This window comes from Pseudophryne corroboree, unplaced genomic scaffold, assembly GCF_028390025.1.
Source record: "Pseudophryne corroboree isolate aPseCor3 unplaced genomic scaffold, aPseCor3.hap2 scaffold_663, whole genome shotgun sequence".
NCBI classification, from domain to species: Eukaryota; Metazoa; Chordata; class Amphibia; order Anura; family Myobatrachidae; genus Pseudophryne; species Pseudophryne corroboree.
In genome coordinates this window covers 90,795-112,898 of record NW_026970250.1, presented here as the reverse complement: position 1 = coordinate 112,898, position 22,104 = coordinate 90,795, and the positions used below count along the sequence as shown (strand labels likewise).

The following is a 22,104-nucleotide window of genomic DNA, read 5'->3' as shown; positions in this document are numbered from 1 at the left end:
TCATTATATTATATACCTACAGTAGTAATATATTTAGTATATTATCTATACTAGCAGACGCAGTACGGTAGTCCACGGCTGTACCTACCTCTGTGTCGTCACTCGTCCATAATTGTATACCTAACTGTGGTGGTTTTTTTTTTCTATCTTCTTCATACTAGTAGTTTAGCAGTCTGCTGACAGTGTCCACCAGGTCCGTCATTATATTATATATACCTACAGTAGTTATATATATTTTTTTTTATATCATTAATTATCATCTCTATACTAGCAGACGCAGTACGGTAGGCCACGGCTGTGGCTATCTCTGTGTCGTCAGTGCTCGTCCATAATTGTATACCTACCTACCTGTGGTGGAAGTTTTTTTCTATCTTCTTCATACTAGTAGTTTAGCAGTCTGCTGACAGTGTCCACCAGGTCCGTCATTATATTATATATACCTACAGTAGTTATATATATATTTTTTTTTATATCATTAATTATCATCTCTATACTAGCAGACGCAGTACGGTAGTCCACGGCTGTAGCTACCTCTGTGTCGTCAGTCACTCGTCATCCATAAGTATACTAGTATCCATCCATCTCCATTGTTTACCTGAGGTGCCTTTTAGTTGTGCCTATTAAAATATGGAGAACAAAAATGTTGAGGTTCCAAAAATAGGGAAAGATCAAGATCCACTTCCACCTCGTGCTGAAGCTGCTGCCACTAGTCATGGCCGAGACGATGAAATTCCATCAACGTCGTCTGCCAAGGCCGATGCCCAATGTCATAGTACAGAGCATGTAAAATCCAAAACACAAAAGATCAGTAAAAAAATGACTCAAAAATCTAAATAAAAATCGTCGGAGGAGAAGCGTAAACTTGCCAATATGCCATTTACCACACGGAGTGGCAAGGAACGGCTGAGGCCCTGGCCTATCTTCATGGCTAGTGGTTCAGCTTCACATGAGGATGGAAGCACTCAGCCTCTCGCTAGAAAAATGAAAAGACTTAAGCTGGCAAAAGCACAGCAAAGAACTGTGCGTTCTTCAAAATCACAAATCCACAAGGAGAGTCCAATTGTGTCGGTTGCGATGCCTGACCTTCCCAACACTGGACGTGAAGAGCATGCACCTTCCACCATTTGCACGCCCCCTGCAAGTGCTGGAAGGAGCACCCGCAGTCCAGTTCCTGATAGTCAGATTGAAGATGTCAGTGTTGAAGTACACCAGGATGAGGAGAATATGGGTGTTGCTGGCGCTGGGGAGGAAATTGACAAGGAGGATTCTGATGGTGAGGTGGTTTGTTTAAGTCAGGCACCCGGCGAGACACCTGTTGTCCGTGGGAGGAATATGGCCATTGACATGCCTGGTGAAAATACCAAAAAAATCAGCTCTTCGGTGTGGAAGTATTTCAACAGAAATGCGGACAACAGGTGTCAAGCCGTGTGTTGCCTTTGTCAAGCTGTAATAAGTAGGGGTAAGGACGTTAACCACCTCGGAACATCCTCCCTTATACGTCACCTGCAGCGCATTCATCATAAGTCAGTGACAAGTTCAAAAACTTTGGGCGACAGCGGAAGCAGTCCACTGACCAGTAAATCCCTTCCTCTTGTAACCAAGCTCACGCAAACCACCCCACCAACTCCCTCAGTGTCAATTTCCTCCTTCCCCAGGAATGCCAATAGTCCTGCAGGCCATGTCACTGGCAATTCTGACGAGTTCTCTCCTGCCTGGGATTCCTCCGATGCATCCTTGAGTGTAACGCCTACTGCTGCTGGCGCTGCTGTTGTTGCTGCTGGGAGTCGATGGTCATCCCAGAGGGGAAGTCGTAAGACCACTTTTACTACTTCCACCAAGCAATTGACTGTCCAACAGTCCTTTGCGAGGAAGATGAAATATCACAGCAGTCATCCTGCTGCAAAGCGGATAACTGAGGCCTTGGCATCCTGGGCAGTGAGAAACGTGGTTCCGGTATCCATCATTACTTCAGAGCCAACTATAGACTTGATTGAGGTACTGTGTCCCCGGTACCAAATACTATCTAGGTTCCATTTCTCTAGGCAGGCGATACCGAAAATGTACACAGACCTCAGAAAAAGACTCACCAGTGTCCTAAAAAATGCAGTTGTACCCAATGTCCACTTAACCACGGACATGTGGACAAGTGGAGCAGGGCAGACTCAGGACTATATGACTGTGACAGCCCACTGGGTAGATGTATTGACTCCCGCCGCAAGAACAGCAGCGGCGGCACCAGTAGCAGCATCTCGCAAACGCCAACTCTTTCCTAGGCAGGCTACGCTTTGTATCACCGCTTTCCAGAATACGCACACAGATGAAAACCTCTTACGGCAACTGAGGAAGATCATCACAGAATGGCTTACCCCAATTGGACTCTCCTGTGGATTTGTGGCATCGGACAACGCCAGCAATATTGTGCGTGCATTATATCTGGGCAAATTCCAGCACGTCCCATGTTTTGCACATACCTTGAATTTGGTGGTGCAGAATTATTTAAAAAACGACAGGGGCGTGCAAGAGATGCTGTCGGTGGCCACAAGAATTGCGGGACACTTTCGGCGTACAGGCACCACGTACAGAAGACTGGAGCAACACCAAAAACGCCTGAACCTGCCCTGCCATCATCTGAAGCAAGAAGTGGAAACGAGGTGGAATTCAACCCTCTATATGCTTCAGAGGATGGAGGAGCAGCAAAAGGCCATTCAAGCCTATACATCTGACCACGATATAGGAGGTGGAATGCACCTGTCTCAAGCGCAGTGGAGAATGATTTCAACGTTGTGCAAGGTTCTGCAACCTTTTGAACTTGCCACACGTGAAGTCAGTTCAGACACTGCCAGCCTGAGTCAGGTCATTCCCATCATCAGGCTTTTGCAGAAGAAGCTGGAGACATTGAAGGAGGAGCTAAGACAGAGCGATTCCGCTAGGCATGTGGGACTTGTGGATGGAGCCCTTCATTCGCTTAACCAGGATTCACGGGTGGTCAATCTGTTGAAATCAGAGCACTACATTTTGGCCACCGTGCTCGATCCTAGATTTAAAACCTACGTTGTATCTCTCTTTCCGGCAGACACAAGTCTGCAGGGGTTCAAAGACCTGCTGGTGAGAAAATTATCAAGTCAAGCGGAACTTGATCGGTCAACAGCTCCTCCTTCACAGTCTCCCGCAATTGGGGGTGCGAGGAAAAGGCTCAGAATTCCGAGCCCACCCGCTGGCGGTGATGCAGGGCAGTCTGGAGCGACTGCTGATGCTGACATCTGGTCCGGACTGAAGGACCTGCCAACGATTACGGACATGTCGTCTACTGTCACTGCATATGATTCTCTCACCATTGAAAGAATGGTGGAGGATTATATGAGTGACCGCATCCAAGTAGGCACGTCAGACAGTCCGTACGTATACTGGCAGGAAAAAGAGGCAATTTGGAGGCCCTTGCACAAACTGGCTTTATTCTACCTAAGTTGCCCTCCCACAAGTGTGTACTCCGAAAGAGTGTTTAGTGCCGCCGCTCACCTTGTCAGCAATCGGCGTACGAGGTTACTTCCAGAAAATGTGGAGAAGATGATGTTCATTAAAATGAATTATAATCAATTGCTCCGTGGAGACATTGACCAGCAGCAATTGCCTCCACAAAGTATACAGGGAGCTGAGATGGTGGATTCCAGTGGGGACGAATTGATAATCTGTGAGGAGGGGGATGTACACGGTGATGAATCGGAGGATGATGATGAGGTGGACATCTTGCCTCTATAGAGCCAGTTTGTGCAAGGAGAGATTTATTGCTTCTTTTTTGGTGGGGGTCCAAACCAACCCGTCATTTCAGTCACAGTCGTGTGGCAGACCCTGTCACTGAAATGATGGGTTGGTTAAAGTGTGCATGTCCTGTTTATACAACATAAGGGTGGGTGGGAGGGCCCAAGGCAATTCCACCTTGCACCTCTTTTTTCTTTTATTTTTCTTTGCGTCATGTGCTGTTTGGGGAGTGTTTTTTGGAAGGGCCATCCTGCGTGACACTGCAGTGCCACTCCTAGATGGGCCAGGTGTTTGTGTCGGCCACTTGGGTCGCTGAGCTTAGTCACACAGCTACCTCATTGCGCCTCTTTTTTTCTTTGCGTCATGTGCTGTTTGGGGAGTGTTTTTTGGAAGGGCCATCCTGCGTGACACTGCAGTGACACTCCTAGATGGGCCAGGTGTTTGTGTCGTCCACTTGGGTCGCTGAGCTTAGTCACACAGCTACCTCATTGCGCCACTTTTTTTCTTTGCGTCATGTGCTGTTTGGGGAGTGTTTTTTGGAAGGGCCATCCTGCGTGACACTGCAGTGCCACTCCTAGATGGGCCAGGTGTTTGTGTCGGCCACTTGGGTCGCTGAGCTTAGTCACACAGCTACCTCATTGCGCCTCTTTTTTTCTTTGCGTCATGTGCTGTTTGGGGAGTGTTTTTGGAAGGGCCATCCTGCGTGACACTGCAGTGCCACTCCTAGATGGGCCAGGTGTTTGTGTCGGCCACTTGGGTCGCTGAGCTTAGTCACACAGCTACCTCATTGCGCCTCTTTTTTTCTTTGCGTCATGTGCTGTTTGGGGAGTGTTTTTTGGAAGGGCCATCCTGCGTGACACTGCAGTGCCACTCCTAGATGGGCCAGGTGTTTGTGTCGGCCACTTGGGTCGCTGAGCTTAGTCACACAGCTACCTCATTGCGCCTCTTTTTTTCTTTGCGTCATGTGCTGTTTGGGGAGTGTTTTTTGGAAGGGCCATCATGCGTGACACTGCAGTGCCACTCCTAGATGGGCCAGGTGTTTGTGTCGGCCACTTGGGTCACTGAGCTTAGTCATCCAGCGACCTCGGTGCAAATTTTAGGACTAAAAATAATATTGTGAGGTGTGAGGTGTTAAGAATAGACTGAAAATTAGTGGAAATTATGGTTATTGAGGTTAATAATACTTTGGGATCAAAATGACTCCCAAATTCTATGATTTAAGCTGTTTTTTAGGGTTTTTTGAAAAAAACACCCGAATCCAAAACACACCCGAATCCGACAAAAAAAATTCGGTGAGGTTTAGCCAAAACGCGTTCGAACCCAAAACACGGCCGCGGAACCGAACCCAAAACCAAAACACAAAACCCGAAAAATTTCCGGTGCACATCTCTAGTGGCCATGCCATGTCACTGTGCAGGAGCCAGCACCGCTCACACACTAGTCCCCGGTGCAGCCCCCAACCCCCGGGACACCCGGAGCAACAAAATGTAGATTCAGGCCACCAGGCCACGCCCCTACCTATGAAACCATGCCTCCTTTTTACCATTGCGCTGCTTATCTGCGCGCACTGCATTACAATCTCCCTCGCCACCTCTCTGGGTGTCACCAGTGATAGTGACACCTCTGCCATGCTTGTAGCAGCTGGTCCTAAGATCTACACCTCAAGCCCTGAGTGTTTGCCCTTGTGACTTGTTGATCATCATAGCAAAGCAGATGCTTACAGAAAACTGCAGGGGCTTAGATTGAAAATAAAAAAAATTGATGGGTATAAGGTAGAGAGGAGCGGGTTCGGTTCTCCGAGAACCGAATTCCCCACGAACCCCACGAACTCCTCCTCCGAGGCAGGCTCGGTTGTTCCCGCCTGACTCGGAAAACCTGAACAAGGGAAAATGTCATCATCCCGCTGTCGGATTCTCGCGAGATTCGGATTTCATATAAAGAGTGCAAGCATTCCTGGGGGAAGGCCTGCAGCAGATGGATTTGCATATGGTGATGTCATCCAAGCAGTGGGTCAAAGTTGGCTTCAGAAACAAACAGGAATGCTTGCACTAGTTGTTGCATTTGGTTTGTTGTTTGGGGGTGCTTCAGTATTAGGCAGCCTTCTGCCCTCCCATGTTCATCTGAAAATATGTGTTCTCCCTGCAGTTGTTGTCCCCAGATGAGAGTTCCCTTGTGCTGCCTCAGTTGAATCTCCTTTACTTGACAGAGATGTGCCTGAGCAGCGGCCCTCCCCAGCCCTATCCCAAATCATACTTATTTTGCATAGGAGATACCATGGTCATGAAGATTATTCTCCCAGGGTGAGGTTCATTCATTGCATTCTGGGTATGCTGACCCCTGTGATTTCCCCAAATGTGGGTAACTCGACTGCATTATTTGTGGTAGTGGGGGACTGTGTTTGTGTTTTCCTCTGGTCAGCTCTGGTAAAAGTCAGATTTCTTTGTTTCAGATCTTCCTCTAGCCTTGTTCTTCTTTCGAGAGTTCCCTTGTGCTGCCTCAGTTGGATCTCCTTCACTTGACAGGGGGGTGCCCGAGCAGCGACCCTCCCCAGCTCAAGCCCAACTCCTACTTACCTGCCAGGTGAGATACTATGATCATGAAGGTGCTTCTTCCAGGGCAAGGCTCACCCATTGCACTCTGGGTGTGCTGCCCCTGCGATTTCCCCAAATGTGGGAAACTTGACTGCATAATTTGTGTTTCCCCTGGTCGGCTCTCGTATAATTCAGATCTCTTTGTCTCAGGTCTCTCTCCAGCCTAGTTTGCTGTCTGTTTCCACTTCTTTTTTCTTGAGCCCCTCCCTTTTATACCCTTGTGCACTATCCTGACTTCTCCTCCTGTCTGCTTACTTTGTGCCTTCCAATGCACAATGCAAACTACACACCCTTTTACTTGCCTTACAGAGCAGCTCTGGAGCTGTTACAGTGCCAAGCTGCTGTAAGAAATCAGCTTGAATGCTTCAGGGGCTGGGGCATTGTCAACATGAGCCCCACACCGAAGGAGGGTGGGGGTGTTTAATGCGAACTAAGGGTCATCCAAGCGCCGCAAAAGGCCGCCATGCCCTGCATACCCCTTTTCTCTTTTCATATGCAGATGAGGGATCCAGCCAACTTTGGCCCACTGCTTGGATGACATCACCGTATGCAAATCCGTCTTCTGCAGAACTTCCCCCAGGAATGCTTGTACTAGTTGTTGCATTTGGTTTGTTGTTTGGGGGTGCTTCAGTATTAGGCAGCCTTCTGCCCTCCCATGTTCATCTGAAAATATGTGTTCTCCCTGCAGTTGTTGTCCCCAGATGAGAGTTCCCTTGTGCTGCCTCAGTTGAATCTCCTTTACTTGACAGAGATGTGCCTAAGCAGCGGCCCTCCCCAGCCCTATCCCAAATCATACTTATTTTGCATAGGCGATACCATGGTCATGAAGATTGTTCTCCCAGGGTGAGGTTCATTCATTGCATTCTGGGTATGCTGACCCCTGTGATTTCCCCAAATGTGGGAAACTCGACTGCATTATTTGTGGTAGTGGGGGACTGTGTTTGTGCTTTCCTCTGGTCAGCTCTGGTAAAAGTCAGATTTCTTTGTCTCAGATCTTCCTCTAGCCTTGTTCTTCTTTCGAGAGTTCCCTTGTGCTGCCTCAGTTGGATCTCCTTCATTTGACAGGGGGTGCCCGAGCAGCAATCCTCCACAGCTCTGGCCCAACTCCTACTTACCTGCCAGGTGAGATACTATGATCTTCACTGTTAGGGCAATCGGGATGTGGAATTCCCTGCCAGGGAAGGTGGTAATGGCGGACTCTGTAATTGGATTTAAAAAAGGAATGGATACATTTCTGAATGAAAAAGCTATCCAAGGTTATAATACTTAAAATATCAACATGGTTAATCCGGGGGTAACATGAGTTGTAGTAGCTAACTAGTCATAAAACATTATTCAGCAAGTATGTAGAATCATCACAACTTAAAACAGGTTGAACACGATGGGCAATTTGCCTCTATTCAACCTCAAAAACTATGTTACTATATGTTACTATATTACTATGTTACTGTAGTATACAGAACACCACAATGCAATGAGCAGTGATAGTGAGCACTGATGAGGATACTAGAACTGACACTGAGCAGCAAGATGCAGCACTGGACTATTAGTAATGTACTGTAGTATGCTGAGCACAACAATGCAGCACAAGACAATGAGCAGTGATACTGAGCACTGATGAGGATACTACTGAGAACTGACACTGAGCAGGAGAGACACACTACTAGTATTACTGAGCAGCAATAAGTATCCACTGATACTGAGCACTGATATTGAGATTTCCACTGAGAGAACATAGCCACGTCCTCTCCGCTCTCTCTTCAATGCACGAGTAAAAATGGCGGCAACGCGCAGCTCTTTATATGGAATCCGAATCTCGCGAGAATCCGACAGCGGGATGATTACATTTTCCCTTGTTCAGGTTTTCCGAGTCAGGCGGGAACAACCGAGCCTGCCTCGGAGGAGGAGTTCGTGGGGTTCGTGGGGAATTCGGTTCTCGGAGAACCGAACCCGCTCCTCTCTACCTTATACCCATCAATTTTTTTTATTTTCAATCTAAGCCCCTGCAGTTTTCTGTAAGCATCTGCTTTGCTATGATGATCAACAAGTCACAAGGGCAAACACTCAGGGCTTGAGGTGTAGATCTTAGGACCAGCTGCTACAAGCATGGCAGAGGTGTCACTATCACTGGTGACACCCAGAGAGGTGGCGAGGGAGATTGTAATGCAGTGCGCGCAGATAAGCAGCGCAATGGTAAAAAGGAGGCATGGTTTCATAGGTAGGGGCGTGGCCTGGTGGCCTGAATCTACATTTTGTTGCTCCGGGTGTCCCGGGGGTTGGGGGCTGCACCGGGGACTAGTGTGTGAGCGGTGCTGGCTCCTGCACAGTGACATGGCATGGCCACTAGAGATGTGCACCGGAAATTTTTCGGGTTTTGTGTTTTGGTTTTGGGTTCGGTTCCGCGGCCGTGTTTTGGGTTCGAACGCGTTTTGGCTAAACCTCACCGAATTTTTTTTGTCGGATTCGGGTGTGTTTTGGATTCGGGTGTTTTTTTCAAAAAACCCTAAAAAACAGCTTAAATCATAGAATTTGGGAGTCATTTTGATCCCAAAGTATTATTAACCTCAATAACCATAATTTCCACTAATTTTCAGTCTATTCTTAACACCTCACACCTCACAATATTATTTTTAGTCCTAAAATTTGCACCGAGGTCGCTGGATGACTAAGCTCAGTGACCCAAGTGGCCGACACAAACACCTGGCCCATCTAGGAGTGGCACTGCAGTGTCACGCATGATGGCCCTTCCAAAAAACACTCCCCAAACAGCACATGACGCAAAGAAAAAAAGAGGCGCAATGAGGTAGCTGTGTGACTAAGCTCAGCGACCCAAGTGGCCGACACAAACACCTGGCCCATCTAGGAGTGGCACTGCAGTGTCACGCAGGATGGCCCTTCCAAAAAACACTCCCCAAACAGCACATGACGCAAAGAAAAAAAGAGGCGCAATGAGGTAGCTGTGTGACTAAGCTCAGCGACCCAAGTGGCCGACACAAACACCTGGCCCATCTAGGAGTGGCACTGCAGTGTCACGCAGGATGGCCCTTCCAGAAACACTCCCCAAACAGCACATGACGCAAAGAAAAAAAGAGGCGCAATGAGGTAGCTGTGTGACTAAGCTCAGCGACCCAAGTGGCCGACACAAACACCTGGCCCATCTAGGAGTGGCACTCCAGTGTCACGCAGGATGGCCCTTCCAAAAAACACTCCCCAAACAGCACATGACGCAAAGAAAAAAAGTGGCGCAATGAGGTAGCTGTGTGACTAAGCTCAGCGACCCAAGTGGACGACACAAACACCTGGCCCATCTAGGAGTGTCACTGCAGTGTCACGCAGGATGGCCCTTCCAAAAAACACTCCCCAAACAGCACATGACGCAAAGAAAAAAAGAGGCGCAATGAGGTAGCTGTGTGACTAAGCTCAGCGACCCAAGTGGCCGACACAAACACCTGGCCCATCTAGGAGTGGCACTGCAGTGTCACGCAGGATGGCCCTTCCAAAAAACACTCCCCAAACAGCACATGACGCAAAGAAAAATAAAGGAAAAAAGAGGTGCAAGGTGGAATTGCCTTGGGCCCTCCCACCCACCCTTATGTTGTATAAACAGGACATGCACACTTTAACCAACCCATCATTTCAGTGACAGGGTCTGCCACACGACTGTGACTGAAATGACGGGTTGGTTTGGACCCCCACCAAAAAAGAAGCAATAAATCTCTCCTTGCACAAACTGGCTCTATAGAGGCAAGATGTCCACCTCATCATCATCCTCCGATTCATCACCGTGTACATCCCCCTCCTCACAGATTATCAATTCGTCCCCACTGGAATCCACCATCTCAGCTCCCTGTATACTTTGTGGAGGCAATTGCTGCTGGTCAATGTCTCCACGGAGCAATTGATTATAATTCATTTTAATGAACATCATCTTCTCCACATTTTCTGGAAGTAACCTCGTACGCCGATTGCTGACAAGGTGAGCGGCGGCACTAAACACTCTTTCAGAGTACACACTTTTGGGAGGGCAACTTAGGTAGAATAAAGCCAGTTTGTGCAAGGGCCTCCAAATTGCCTCTTTTTCCTGCCAGTATACGTACGGACTGTCTGACGTGCCTACTTGGATGCGGTCACTCATATAATCCTCCACCATTCTTTCAATGGTGAGAGAATCATATGCAGTGACAGTAGACGACATGTCCGTAATCGTTGGCAGGTCCTTCAGTCCGGACCAGATGTCAGCATCAGCAGTCGCTCCAGACTGCCCTGCATCACCGCCAGCGGGTGGGCTCGGAATTCTGAGCCTTTTCCTCGCTCCCCCAATTGCGGGAGACTGTGAAGGAGGAGCTGTTGACCGATCAAGTTCCGCTTGACTTGATAATTTTCTCACCAGCAGGTCTTTGAACCCCTGCAGACTTGTGTCTGCCGGAAAGAGAGATACAACGTAGGTTTTAAATCTAGGATCGAGCACGGTGGCCAAAATGTAGTGCTCTGATTTCAACAGATTGACCACCCGTGAATCCTGGTTAAGCGAATGAAGGGCTCCATCCACAAGTCCCACATGCCTAGCGGAATCGCTCTGTCTTAGCTCCTCCTTCAATGTCTCCAGCTTCTTCTGCAAAAGCCTGATGACGGGAATGACCTGACTCAGGCTGGCAGTGTCTGAACTGACTTCACGTGTGGCAAGTTCAAAAGGTTGCAGAACCTTGCACAACGTTGAAATCATTCTCCACTGCGCTTGAGACAGGTGCATTCCACCTCCTATATCGTGGTCAGATGTATAGGCTTGAATGGCCTTTTGCTGCTCCTCCATCCTCTGAAGCATATAGAGGGTTGAATTCCACCTCGTTTCCACTTCTTGCTTCAGATGATGGCAGGGCAGGTTCAGGCGTTTTTGGTGTTGCTCCAGTCTTCTGTACGTGGTGCCTGTACGCCGAAAGTGTCCCGCAATTCTTGTGGCCACCGACAGCATCTCTTGCACGCCCCTGTCGTTTTTTAAATAATTCTGCACCACCAAATTCAAGGTATGTGCAAAACATGGGACGTGCTGGAATTTGCCCAGATATAATGCACGCACAATATTGCTGGCGTTGTCCGATGCCACAAATCCACAGGAGAGTCCAATTGGGGTAAGCCATTCTGTGATGATCTTCCTCAGTTGCCGTAAGAGGTTTTCATCTGTGTGCGTATTCTGGAAAGCGGTGATACAAAGCGTAGCCTGCCTAGGAAAGAGTTGGCGTTTGCGAGATGCTGCTACTGGTGCCGCCGCTGCTGTTCTTGCGGCGGGAGTCAATACATCTACCCAGTGGGCTGTCACAGTCATATAGTCCTGAGTCTGCCCTGCTCCACTTGTCCACATGTCCGTGGTTAAGTGGACATTGGGTACAACTGCATTTTTTAGGACACTGGTGAGTCTTTTTCTGAGGTCTGTGTACATTTTCGGTATCGCCTGCCTAGAGAAATGGAACCTAGATAGTATTTGGTACCGGGGACACAGTACCTCAATCAAGTCTATAGTTGGCTCTGAAGTAATGATGGATACCGGAACCACGTTTCTCACTGCCCAGGATGCCAAGGCCTCAGTTATCCGCTTTGCAGCAGGATGACTGCTGTGATATTTCATCTTCCTCGCAAAGGACTGTTGGACAGTCAATTGCTTGGTGGAAGTAGTAAAAGTGGTCTTACGACTTCCCCTCTGGGATGACCATCGACTCCCAGCAGCAACAACAGCAGCGCCAGCAGCAGTAGGCGTTACACTCAAGGATGCATCGGAGGAATCCCAGGCAGGAGAGAACTCGTCAGAATTGCCAGTGACATGGCCTGCAGGACTATTGGCATTCCTGGGGAAGGAGGAAATTGACACTGAGGGAGTTGGTGGGGTGGTTTGCGTGAGCTTGGTTACAAGAGGAAGGGATTTACTGGTCAGTGGACTGCTTCCGCTGTCGCCCAAAGTTTTTGAACTTGTCACTGACTTATGATGAATGCGCTGCAGGTGACGTATAAGGGAGGATGTTCCGAGGTGGTTAACGTCCTTACCCCTACTTATTACAGCTTGACAAAGGCAACACACGGCTTGACACCTGTTGTCCGCATTTCTGTTGAAATACTTCCACACCGAAGAGCTGATTTTTTTGGTATTTTCACCAGGCATGTCAATGGCCATATTCCTCCCACGGACAACAGGTGTCTCGCCGGGTGCCTGACTTAAGCAAACCACCTCACCATCAGAATCCTCCTTGTCAATTTCCTCCCCAGTGCCAGCAACACCCATATTCTCCTCATCCTGGTGTACTTCAACACTGACATCTTCAATCTGACTATCAGGAACTGGACTGCGGGTGCTCCTTCCAGCACTTGCAGGGGGCGTGCAAATGGTGGAAGGTGCATGCTCTTCACGTCCAGTGTTGGGAAGGTCAGGCATCGCAACCGACACAATTGGACTCTCCTTGTGGATTTGTGATTTTGAAGAACGCACAGTTCTTTGCTGTGCTTTTGCCAGCTTAAGTCTTTTCATTTTTCTAGCGAGAGGCTGAGTGCTTCCATCCTCATGTGAAGCTGAACCACTAGCCATGAAGATAGGCCAGGGCCTCAGCCGTTCCTTGCCACTCCGTGTGGTAAATGGCATATTGGCAAGTTTACGCTTCTCCTCCGACGATTTTTATTTAGATTTTTGAGTCATTTTTTTACTGATCTTTTGTGTTTTGGATTTTACATGCTCTGTACTATGACATTGGGCATCGGCCTTGGCAGACGACGTTGATGGAATTTCATCGTCTCGGCCATGACTAGTGGCAGCAGCTTCAGCACGAGGTGGAAGTGGATCTTGATCTTTCCCTATTTTTGGAACCTCAACATTTTTGTTCTCCATATTTTAATAGGCACAACTAAAAGGCACCTCAGGTAAACAATGGAGATGGATGGATACTAGTATACTTATGGATGACGAGTGACTGACGACACAGAGGTAGCTACAGCCGTGGACTACCGTACTGCGTCTGCTAGTATAGAGATGATAATTAATGATATAAAAAAAAATATATATATAACTACTGTAGGTATATATAATATAATGACGGACCTGGTGGACACTGTCAGCAGACTGCTAAACTACTAGTATGAAGAAGATAGAAAAAAACTTCCACCACAGGTAGGTAGGTATACAATTATGGACGAGCACTGACGACACAGAGATAGCCACAGCCGTGGCCTACCGTACTGCGTCTGCTAGTATAGAGATGATAATTAATGATATAAAAAAAAATATATATAACTACTGTAGGTATATATAATATAATGACGGACCTGGTGGACATTGTCAGCAGACTTCTAAACTACTAGTATGAAGAAGATAGAAAAAAAAAACCACCACAGTTAGGTATACAATTATGGACGAGTGACGACACAGAGGTAGGTACAGCCGTGGACTACCGTACTGCGTCTGCTAGTATAGATAATATACTAAATATATTACTACTGTAGGTATATAATATAATGACGGACCTGGTGGACACTGTCAGCAGACTCCTAAACTACTAGTATGAAGAAGATAGAAAAAAAAACCCCACCACAGGTAGGTATACAATTATGGACGAGCACTGACGACACAGAGGTAGGTACAGCCGTGGACTACCGTACTGCATCTGCTAGTATAGATAATATAATAAATATATTACTACTGTAGGTATATAATATAATGACGGACCTGGTGGACACTGTCAGCAGACTGCTAAACTACTAGTATGAAGAAGATAAAAAAAAAAACCCACCACAGGTAGGTAGGTATACAATTATGGACGAGCACTGACGACACAGAGATAGCCACAGCCGTGGACTACCGTACTGCGTCTGCTAGTATAGATAATATAATAAATATATTACTACTGTAGGTATATAATATAATGATGGACCTGGTGGACACTGTCAGTAGACTCCTAAACTACTAGTATGAAGAAGATAGAAAAAAAAAAACCACCACAGGTAGGTAGGTATACAATTATGGACGAGCACTGACGACACAGAGATAGCCACAGCCGTGGACTACCGTACTGCGTCTGCTAATATAGAGATGATAAAGATGAAAAAAAAAATATAACACTACTGCAGGTAAATATTTATATAATATATGTATGACGGACCTGCTGGACACTGTCAGCAGAATGCATTTATAGAATAAAAAAAAAACACCACAGGAGTGTTTAACTTTTTCAGGCAGACAATATACTGGTGGTCACACTGGCAGCAAAAGTGTGCACTGTACTCCTGCTATAACTGCTCCCCAGTCTCCCCCACAATTAAGCTGTGTGAGCAGTGAGCACTCAGCACAGTCAGATATACATAGATGATATATCATGCAGCACACTGAGGCTGAGCACAGATATGGTATGTGTATCGTTTTTTTTCAGGCAGAGAACGGATTATAAATAATAAAACTGGTGGTCACTATCAGCAAAACTCTGCACTACTGAGTACTCCTGACAAGTTCAACTGCTCCCCAAATTAGTAGTAAATCAAATGTCACTCGTCTCTATCTTCTAATCTAAACGGAGAGGACGCCAGCCACGTCCTCTCCCTATCAATCTCAATGCACGTGTGAAAATGGCGGCGACGCGCGGCTCCTTATATAGAATCCAAGTCTCGTGAGAATCCGACAGCGGGATGATGACGTTCGGGCGCGCTCGGGTTAACCGAGCAAGGCGAGAGGATCCGAGTCTGCTCGGACCCGAGCAAAAAAGGGTGAAGTTCGGGCGGGTTCGGATTCCGAGGAACCGAACCCGCTCATCTCTTATGGCCACCCAGCATGACGCCTCCCTTCTTGACCATGCTGTAATTGCAGTCGCACTGCAGTTCAGCGTGATCATAAAAAATGGTGTAGCCTCCTGCTGGTGCAGACTGTATGTGCGCGCAGGAAGCCGCCACCATTTTTGTGATCACAGCGGCTGAATGTGATGTCATACAGCTGCTGTGACCACGCCCCCTGTGTCTCCTCCATTGCAGACCCCATTTTGAAGCCTTGCCCCCGCACCGCTCCATCCCTGACTTGGAAATGGAGTGTTGCTGACCCCCCTCTCCCCCCCTGCCCCGATTGACAGGCAGAGGCGATCGCATTCTCTGCGGGGTGCCGCAGAAAATGCAGGCACATGCGTATGCTCTTAGCAATTTTTGCAGTTGGATCACTTATTGTGATTGCAATCCAACCTGAATCAGGCCCTATTACCTATCACAATGCGCTGCGGGCAGTACAAAATTGGTTTAATATTGGAGAAAAACCCCCAGACCTGTGCTCCTTAACTGTACCTGGTGGCTAGTGGAGCGGCTGCCCAGTAATCAGTGTCCACGCCAGTGCGCACACGGTCCACCCCCTACGGCCACGCTCCCCTTCATCAGCGGCCTCGTGATCCGGAAGGGCGGTGTGTGTGTGACTGACCTTAGGAAGAAACCGGAGCCTCCGCTGCAGTGACCCAGCAACCAGGGCACGGGAGTATACAGCGCCGCTGGGAGTGATGAAGCTGCAGTAAAGATGTCTATTAGACCTAGCCTGCTGCAGCCCTTGTAGATTCTCATAAAACAAGTTCTTCTTTTCTTGTCAAAATGAATAGCTAAGAATTGGCTTCCTGAGGCAGGCCCCTGTTAAGTGGCCTGCTACTGAAGGCACCAACTACAAACTGAGCTCCCTGTTCATGGAAGCGGGGTTATAGAGGAGGATGCGCTGAGCATCTTGGGAACAGTCAAAAGCTTTGAGTCGGTTGGTGCCTCAGATCAAGATCCTACTCTACACCCCAATGTGAATCCTTGTGGAGTCCTGTGTACCCCACAGAAGAAATTAATGTGTCACACCCATTGGCAGCAACCTTAGAATAGCTGCTGATGGGCACAATTGAGAAAGGAAGGGGGGGGGACATTTGAATCCAGCACATAGATGCAATTCAAATATGTAATTTGTACCTTCCTATTTTAAAATATAATGGATGAACTTCACCCTGTGAGAACAATCTTCATGATCAAGAGATCTCATATGCAAAATAAGTATGAGTTGGGATAGGGCTGGGGAGGGTGGCTGCTCGGGCAGCCCCTCCCCCATCAAGTTAAGGAGATTCAACTGAGGAAGCACAAGGGAACTCTCGTCTGGGGACAACAACTGCAGGGAGACCACATCTTTTCAGATGAACATGGGAGGGCGGAAGGCTGCCTAATACTGAAGCACCATCAAATATCAAACCATATGCAACAACTAGTACAAGCATTCCTGGGGGAAGGTCTGCAGCAGACGGATTTGCATACGGTGATGTCATCCAAGCAGTGGGCCAAAGTTGGCTGGAACCCTCATCTGCATATGAAAAGAGAAAAGGGGCATGCAGGGCATGGCGGCCTTTTGCGGTGCTTGGATGACCCCTAGTTCGCATTAAACACCCCCACCCTCCTTTGGTGTGGGGCTCATGTTGGCTATGCCCCAGCCCCTGAAGCATTCAAGCTGATTTCTTGCAGCAGCTGGGCACTGTAACAGCTCCAGAGCTTCTCTGTAAGGCAACTAAAAGGGTGTGGGCCCTGCAGCACTACCTGTAGTTCGCATTGTGCGTTGGAAGGCACAAAGTAAGCAGACGGGAGAAGTCAGGATAGTGCGCAAGGGCATAGAAGGGAGTGGCTCCAGAAAAGAGAAGTGGAAACAGACAGCAAACTAGGCTGGAGAGAGACCTGAGACAAAGAGATCTGAATTATACGAGAGCCGACCAGGGGAAACACAAATTATGCAATCAAGTTTCCCACATTTGGGGAAATCACAGGAGCAGCACACCCAGAGTGCAATGGGTGAGCCTTGCCCTGGGAGAAGCACCTTCATGATCATAGTATCTCACCTGGCAGGTAAGTAGGAGTTGGGCTAGAGCTGGGGAGGGTCACTGCTCGGGCACCCCCCTGTCAAGTGAAGGAGATCCAACTGAGGCAGCACAAGGGAACTCTCGAAAGAAGAACAAGGCTAGAGGAATATATGAGACAAAGAAATCTGACTTTTACCAGAGCTGACCAGAGGAAAACACAAACACAGTCCCCCACTACCACAAAAAATGCAGGCGAGTTTCCCACATTTGGGGAAATCACAGGGGTCAGCATACCCAGAATGCAATGAATGAACCTCACCCTGGGTGAACAATCTTCATGACCATGGTGTCTCCTATGCAAAATAAGTATGATTTGGGATAGGGCTGGGAGGGCCGCTGCTCAGGCACATCTCTGTCAAGTAAAGGAGATTCAACTGAGGCAGCACAAGGGAACTCTCATCTGGGGACAACAACTGCAGGGAGAACACATATTTTCAGATGAACATGGGAGGGCAGAAGGCTGCCTAATACTGAAGCACCCCCAAACAACAAACCAAATGCAACAACTAGTGCAAGCATTAGTGCATGCAGCAGATGGATTTGCATATGGTGATGTCATCCAAGCAGTGGGTCAAAGTTGGCTTCAACCCTCATCTGCATATGAAAAGAGAAAAGGGGCGTGCAGGGCATGGCGGCCTTTTGCGGTGCTTGGATTACCCCTAGTTCGCATTAAACACCCCCACCCACCTTTGGAACCATGACCACTTTTTTCCATGTGAGATATTTCAAATCCACAGTTTTAAGTGGCTCAAACCAATGTGATTTCAGGAAACTCAACACCACGTTGAGATCCCAAGGTGCCAAAGGAGGCACAAAAGGGGCTGAATATGTAGCACTCCCTTTACAAATGTCTGAACTTCAGGCAGTGAAGCCAGTTCTTTCTGGAAGAAAATCGACAGAGCCGAAATCTGGACCTTAATGGAACCCAATTTTTAGGCCCATAGTCACTCCCGACTGTAGGAAGTGCAGAAAACGACCCAGCTGAAATTCCTCTGTAGGGACCTTCCTGGTCCCTACAGAGGAACCAGGAAGGTTCCATGCCCCATCCCCTGAAGGTTCCATGCCCCATCCCCTGAAGCATTCAAGCTGATTTCTTGCAGCAGCTGGGCACTGTAACAGCTCCAGAGCTGCTCTTTAAGGCAAGTAAAAGATTGTGTGGGCCCTGCAGCACTACCTGTAGTTTGTATTGTGCATTGGAAGGCACAAAGTAAGCAGACGGGAGGAGAAGTCAGGATAGTGCACAAGGGTATAGAAGGGAGGGGCTCAAGATAAAAGAAGTGGAAACAGACAGCAAACTAGGCTGGAGAAAGACCTGAGACAAAGAGATCTGAATTATACGAGAGCCGACCAGAGGAAACACAAATTATGCAGTCAAGTGTCCCACATTTGGGGAAATCGTAGGAGCAGCACACCCAGAGTGCAATGGGTGAGCCTTGCCCTGGGAGAAGCACCTTCCTGATCATAGTATCTCACCTGGCAGGTAAGTAGGAGTTGGGCTAGAGCTGGGGAGGGTTGCTGCTCGGGCACCCCCTGTCAAGTGAAGGAGATCCACCTGAGGCAGCACAAGGGAACTCTCGAAAGAAGAACAAGGCTAGAGGAAAATCTGAGACAAAGAAATCTGAGTTTTAACAGAGCTGACCAGATGAAAGCACAAACACAGTCCCCCACTACCACAAATAATGCAGTCGAGTTTCCCACATTTGGGTAAATCACAGGGGTCAGCATACCCAAAATGCAATGAATGAACCTCACCCTGGGAGAACAATCTTCATGACCATGGTATCTCCTATGCAAAATAAGTATGATTTGGGATAGGGCTGGGGAGGGCCGCTGCTCATGCACATCTCTGTCAAGTAAAGGAGATTCAACTGAGGCAGCACAAGGGAACTCTCATCTGGGGACAACAACTGCAGGGAGAACACATATTTTCAGATGAACATGGGAGGGCAGAAGGCTGCCTAATACTGAAGCACCCCCAAACAACAAACCAAATGCAACAACTAGTGCAAGCATTCCTGGGGGAAGTTCTGCAGAAGACGGATTTGCATACGGTGATGTCATCCAAGCAGTGGGCCAAAGTTGGCTGGAACCCTCATCTGCATATGAAAAGAGAAAAGGGGTATGCAGGGCATGGCGGCCTTTTGCGGCGCTTGGATGACCCTTAGTTCGCATTAAACACCCCCACCCTCCTTCGGTGTGGGGCTCATGTTGGCCATGCCCCATCCCCTGAAGCATTCAAGCTGATTTCTTGCAGCAGCTTGGCACTGTATCAGCTCCTGAGCTGCTCTGTAAGGCAAGTAAAAGGGTGTGGGCCCTGCAGCACTACCTGTAGTTTGCATTGTGCATTGGAAGGCACAAAGTAAGCAGACAGGAGGAGAAGTCAGGATAGTGCACAAGGGTATAAAAGCGAGTTTCCCACATTTGGGAAAATCACAGGGGTCAGCATACCCAGAATGCAATGAATGAACCTCACCCTGGGAGAACAATCTTCATGACCATGGTATCTCCTATGCAAAATAAGTATGATTTGGGATAGGGCTGGGGAGGGCCGCTGCTCAGGCACATCTCTGTCAAGTAAAGGAGATTCAACTGAGGCAGCACAAGGGAACTCTCATCTGGGGACAACAACTGCAGGGAGAACACATATTTTCAGATAAAAATCTTGGTCATGCTCTGGTTTCTCTTCAGAACGAACAAATCTTTCGCCTTTTATTAAAGATTTCCGTGGAGAGGAGCAAAACCGAGTTTTATCTCAATTTTTGCATGCCCCATCTTTTTGGGGTTTCTTTTATCGGTTTAAAGATAGAATGAGTGTGCTTTAATGTTAGCTCATTTGCATAGAAATGACAGTAAATGTTTGTTTCTTTTCAAACAGAACTTTCTTGACCATGCTACTTGCTTGAAAGATCTGGGAGCACATGGAATACAGTACAAACCATGCTTATAGCAAGGAGAAGCCAGGTGAGAAATCTGCTTACTTTCAAGTTGGGCGCTCACTTTGATCTGAATGAGGACTGCTGGCACAGCATTTAGGAGACAGGTGGAATCTTGGTCATGCTCTGGTTTCTCTTCAGAACGAACAAATCTTTCGCCTTTTATTAAAGATTTCTGTGGAGAGGAGCAAAACTGAGTTTTATCTCAATTTTTGCATGCCCCATATTATTGGGGTTTCTTTTATCAGTTTCTTGTTAGCTTTAATGTAAGTTTATTTGCATAACAATGACTATAAATGTCTGTTTCTTTTCAAGCAGAACTTTCTTGACCATTCTAATTGCTTGAAAGATCTGGGAGCACATGGAAAAGAGTACAAACCATGCTTATAGCAAGGGGAAGCCTGGTGAGAAATCTGCTTTCTTTCTTTCTTTCAAATTGGGTGCTCACTTTGCGCTGAATGAGGACTGCTGGCATGGCACTCAGGCGACAGGTGGAATCTTAGTCATACTCTGGTTTCTCTTCAAAACGAACAGATCTTTCGCCTTTTACTAAAGATTTCCGTGGAGAGGAGCAAAACTGAGTTTTATCTCAATTTTTGCATGCTCCGTCTTATTGGGGTTTCTTTTATCGGTTTAAAGATAGAACGAGTGTGCTTTAATGTAAGCTCATTTGCATAGAAATGACAGTAAATGTTTGTTTCTTTTCAAACAGAACTTTCTTGACTATACTAAATGCTTGAAAGATCTGGGAGCACATGGAAAAGAGTACAAACCATGTTTATAGCAAGGGGAAGCCTGGTGAGAAATCTGCTTTCTTTCTTTCAAATTGGGTGCTCACTTTGAGCTGAATGAGGACTGCTGGCATGGCACTCAGGCGACAGGTGGAATCTTGGTCATGTTCTGGTTTCTCTTCAGAACGAACAAATCTTTCGCCTTTTACTAAAGATTTCCGTGGAGAGGAGCAAAACTGAGTTTTATCTCAATTTTTGCATGCCCCATCTTATTGGGATTTTATTTTATCGGTTTAAAGATAGAACGAGTGTGCTTTAATGTAAGCTCATTTGCATAGAAATGACAGTAAATGTTTGTTTCTTTTCAAACAGAACTTTCTTGACCACACTAATTGCTTGAAAGATCTGGGAGCACATGGAAAAGAGTACAAACCATGTTTATAGCAAGGGGAAGCCTGGTGAGAAATCTGCTTTCTTTCTTTCAAATTGGGTGCTCACTTTGAGCTGAATGAGGATTGCTGGCATGGCACTCAGGCGACAGGTGGAATCTTGGTCATGCTCTGGTTTCTCTTCAAAACGAACAGATCTTTCGCCTTTTACTAAAGATTTCCGTGGAGAGGAGCAAAACTGAGTTTTATCTCAATTTTTGCATGCTCCGTCTTATTGGGGTTTCTTTTATCGGTTTAAAGATAGAACGAGTGTGCTTTAATGTAAGCTCATTTGCATAGAAATGACAGTAAATGTTTGTTTCTTTTCAAACAGAACTTTCTTGACTATACTAATTGCTTGAAAGATCTGGGAGCACATGGAAAAGAGTACAAACCATGTTTATAGCAAGGGGAAGCCTGGTGAGAAATCTGCTTTCTTTCTTTCAAATTGGGTGCTCACTTTGAGCTGAATGAGGACTGCTGGCATGGCACTCAGGCGACAGGTGGAATCTTGGTCATGTTCTGGTTTCTCTTCAGAACGAACAAATCTTTCGCCTTTTACTAAAGATTTCCGTGGAGAGGAGCAAAACTGAGTTTTATCTCAATTTTTGCATGCCCCATCTTATTGGGGTTTTATTTTATCGGTTTAAAGATAGAACGAGTGTGCTTTAATGTAAGCTCATTTGCATAGAAATGACAGTAAATGTTTGTTTCTTTTCAAACAGAACTTTCTTGACCACACTAATTGCTTGAAAGATCTGGGAGCTCATGGAAAAGAGTACAAACCATGTTTATAG

At 47.2% G+C, this 22,104-nt stretch overlaps 13 non-coding genes and 1 pseudogene across 13 annotated transcripts; 9 read left to right on the top strand and 5 right to left on the bottom strand.

Moving 5' to 3' along the window:
* The first annotated feature begins 6,005 nt into the window (after positions 1–6,005).
* On the top strand, positions 6,006–6,169 carry LOC135037023 (U1 spliceosomal RNA). Its single transcript, XR_010231639.1, has one exon. It is a non-coding gene; the product is annotated as a U1 spliceosomal RNA (small nuclear RNA).
* Positions 6,170–6,321: 152 nt separating this feature from the next.
* LOC135036903 (U1 spliceosomal RNA) lies at positions 6,322–6,484 on the top strand. Its single transcript, XR_010231528.1, has one exon. It is a non-coding gene; the product is annotated as a U1 spliceosomal RNA (small nuclear RNA).
* Positions 6,485–7,139: 655 nt separating this feature from the next.
* On the top strand, positions 7,140–7,303 carry LOC135037010 (U1 spliceosomal RNA). The gene has a single exon (XR_010231626.1). It is a non-coding gene; the product is annotated as a U1 spliceosomal RNA (small nuclear RNA).
* Positions 7,304–17,046: 9,743 nt separating this feature from the next.
* On the bottom strand, positions 17,047–17,209 carry LOC135036914 (U1 spliceosomal RNA). Its single transcript, XR_010231539.1, has one exon. It is a non-coding gene; the product is annotated as a U1 spliceosomal RNA (small nuclear RNA).
* Positions 17,210–17,361: 152 nt separating this feature from the next.
* Positions 17,362–17,525, bottom strand: LOC135036855 (U1 spliceosomal RNA). Its single transcript, XR_010231483.1, has one exon. It is a non-coding gene; the product is annotated as a U1 spliceosomal RNA (small nuclear RNA).
* Positions 17,526–18,540: 1,015 nt separating this feature from the next.
* LOC135036889 (U1 spliceosomal RNA) lies at positions 18,541–18,703 on the bottom strand. Its single transcript, XR_010231518.1, has one exon. It is a non-coding gene; the product is annotated as a U1 spliceosomal RNA (small nuclear RNA).
* Positions 18,704–18,854: 151 nt separating this feature from the next.
* On the bottom strand, positions 18,855–19,018 carry LOC135037015 (U1 spliceosomal RNA). The gene has a single exon (XR_010231631.1). It is a non-coding gene; the product is annotated as a U1 spliceosomal RNA (small nuclear RNA).
* A 593-nt stretch (positions 19,019–19,611) lies between these two features.
* LOC135036943 (U1 spliceosomal RNA) lies at positions 19,612–19,739 on the bottom strand (annotated as a pseudogene).
* Positions 19,740–19,883: 144 nt separating this feature from the next.
* On the top strand, positions 19,884–19,999 carry LOC135036967 (U5 spliceosomal RNA). The gene has a single exon (XR_010231582.1). It is a non-coding gene; the product is annotated as a U5 spliceosomal RNA (small nuclear RNA).
* A 270-nt stretch (positions 20,000–20,269) lies between these two features.
* LOC135036978 (U5 spliceosomal RNA) lies at positions 20,270–20,385 on the top strand. Its single transcript, XR_010231593.1, has one exon. It is a non-coding gene; the product is annotated as a U5 spliceosomal RNA (small nuclear RNA).
* A 268-nt stretch (positions 20,386–20,653) lies between these two features.
* Positions 20,654–20,769, top strand: LOC135036956 (U5 spliceosomal RNA). Its single transcript, XR_010231571.1, has one exon. It is a non-coding gene; the product is annotated as a U5 spliceosomal RNA (small nuclear RNA).
* Positions 20,770–21,043: 274 nt separating this feature from the next.
* Positions 21,044–21,159, top strand: LOC135036958 (U5 spliceosomal RNA). Its single transcript, XR_010231573.1, has one exon. It is a non-coding gene; the product is annotated as a U5 spliceosomal RNA (small nuclear RNA).
* A 275-nt stretch (positions 21,160–21,434) lies between these two features.
* On the top strand, positions 21,435–21,550 carry LOC135036969 (U5 spliceosomal RNA). Its single transcript, XR_010231584.1, has one exon. It is a non-coding gene; the product is annotated as a U5 spliceosomal RNA (small nuclear RNA).
* A 274-nt stretch (positions 21,551–21,824) lies between these two features.
* On the top strand, positions 21,825–21,940 carry LOC135036952 (U5 spliceosomal RNA). Its single transcript, XR_010231567.1, has one exon. It is a non-coding gene; the product is annotated as a U5 spliceosomal RNA (small nuclear RNA).
* The last annotated feature ends 164 nt before the right edge of the window (positions 21,941–22,104 follow it).